The sequence below is a fragment of the Danio aesculapii genome, chromosome 10 (assembly GCF_903798145.1).
Source record: "Danio aesculapii chromosome 10, fDanAes4.1, whole genome shotgun sequence".
Classification (NCBI taxonomy): Eukaryota; Metazoa; Chordata; class Actinopteri; order Cypriniformes; family Danionidae; genus Danio; species Danio aesculapii.
In genome coordinates, this window is record NC_079444.1 from 7,750,405 (window position 1) to 7,752,531 (window position 2,127).

A 2,127-nucleotide genomic window follows, 5' to 3' on the forward strand; every position below is an offset into this window, starting at 1 on the left:
TGAGGTAGAATAAAGCAAATTGATCTGTCTGTGCATGAAAATGAACATTGTGCAAGATTATTACCTTTTAATGTACAGCCATCCTGAGCTTCAAATCTGAGAAATGCCATAATCTGGCTTCACTTCCATGAGGTTGATTTAGCACATGTAATGAATGAATGAATGAATAAATGAATGAATGAATAAATAAAAAGCTGTTAAATAAATCTAGCTTGTTGTTTGTGATCAGATATCAATCAACAATTTTCAGCCATGTCTAATCTAAACACTTCTGATTGGCTACTGGATTCATAAACTGAACGAACTGAAGTTAATTGGTTATAGATTGAAAATGAATGATCATCTTCAAAAATTGACTCTATGCACGAACTCTGCTGACGTGTTTCCGGTAAAATTTAAGCCAGTGGCTCTGCTTCCGCATAGCGCGTTCTACACTGAAATCTTATAGCGGCGAAACCTAAACGCATTCAAAGGGAGGCAAAGGAGGGAGATTTACACTTAAATTGATGAGGGTCCCGTGCCAGTGGATGCCCAGCATCTGGAAGATCATTTTTGTTCAGTTCCACAACCCAGGGCAGATGATTAATGCACCGTATCAGGCTGACAGTCTCCATGAGGAGGTGGAGTGACTGAAAGGAGACTGCTTTGATGCTGCTTTTGATATTATACGGCTCTAAAGGTACGATTAAAAATGATGTACTAGAATTTAACCCAGATGAAAGAAGTAACAAGTTGTAATTGTATGTTATATTAAATATTACGTTTTTAACCAGAATATAGTAAATTGTACTATACTGTATATATTGTAGTACTTAAAAGGACTAAGCTTAAAAGAAAACGAATGAATATTGTAGTATCTACTACTTTCTGTAATAATTGCAGCAACATACTGTAGTATTAACTATCATGAACTTCAATAAATTGCAGTATAGTTTATATATATATATATATATATATATATATATATATATATATATATATATATATATATATATATATATATATATATATATATACACACACACACACAGACTAAACATTCTAGTGTCATGTAATAGTGAAAAAATAAACTGAAACAAATGTGTTAAGCACAAGTGTTTATATGCAAAACCTAATATATTTCTTTCTGTTTTATATATCTACTTGCTTTAAATCTGATTTAGGTTCACAACTTGCATCCTACATCCAGAGTAACGTGTCCAGAGTAAGGGCAACTGTAAGGGGGATACCGTCTATGGCATGGCTGAGGGTCCACTTTGAGCATCTCATCCGCAGCATGAAGCAACACAGGATGGACAGTCATCATCTCTTTCTATTACAGCGAGCACCAACCAGATTTATACAAAGGCTTGCCTTCTGCCCATTAGTAAAAATTAAAGAGTACACACACTGTACATAATTTATATGTTTTTTCCTGCACTGCAGGAATATAAAGTTGTCAATATAATAAACATTAATTTTCAACATAATCATGTAAACATATATTACAGAACAATTTGAGTGAACAATTGCTCTGCACTAATGTAAATATAAATAACTTTAAATACTTGCACTGCAGGTGTAAATAAGCAGGGTATTATGTGCATAGAGAAATATGCAATGCTTACCTCCATCAAACGTACTGCCTCTGTCTTTTGACAAAAATCAGGCGGGCAACTACCGTCAGAACCCAAGTGATGCTCAAGGACTGGTTGTATTTAATTACATTTAATGTTAGCCTTTTTAAAAAAGACAAGAATAATGCAAAATACATTTGTTTCAAGTCACAACAATGTAATGAATGGGATACCACCTCCAACTCATTTTCAACAAGGAAAACCCTGAAATATGTAAATATAAGTAACATTTGCACTGCAGTAATGTAAAAACATAACTTTAGACATTTGCACTGCAGTATAAATATAAAAAGTTTGACACAATGTTAAACATATCCCTTACAGCGATGTGTAAAAATACAACATTAAACAATTTTTAAATAATTTGTGTGAGTGTTTTGTTCAAATCTGTAATCATTGTGACAGGTAAAAGTAAAAAAGGAAAGAAATGGTCAGCTTCTTCTCAAACATGTTGATGTCTTTGTAGATGAGCTGGATCGTCATGTCATCCTGAGAATAAACAACCTCCCAC

General features: G+C 33.4%; 1 long non-coding RNA gene across 1 annotated transcript; it reads left to right on the forward strand.

The window, feature by feature from the left end:
* The first annotated feature begins 413 nt into the window (after positions 1–413).
* On the forward strand, positions 414–1,721 carry LOC130236337 (uncharacterized). The gene is made up of 2 exons (XR_008838461.1): positions 414–679; positions 1,164–1,721. It is a non-coding gene; the product is annotated as an uncharacterized LOC130236337 (long non-coding RNA).
* Positions 1,722–2,127: the final 406 nt, after the last annotated feature.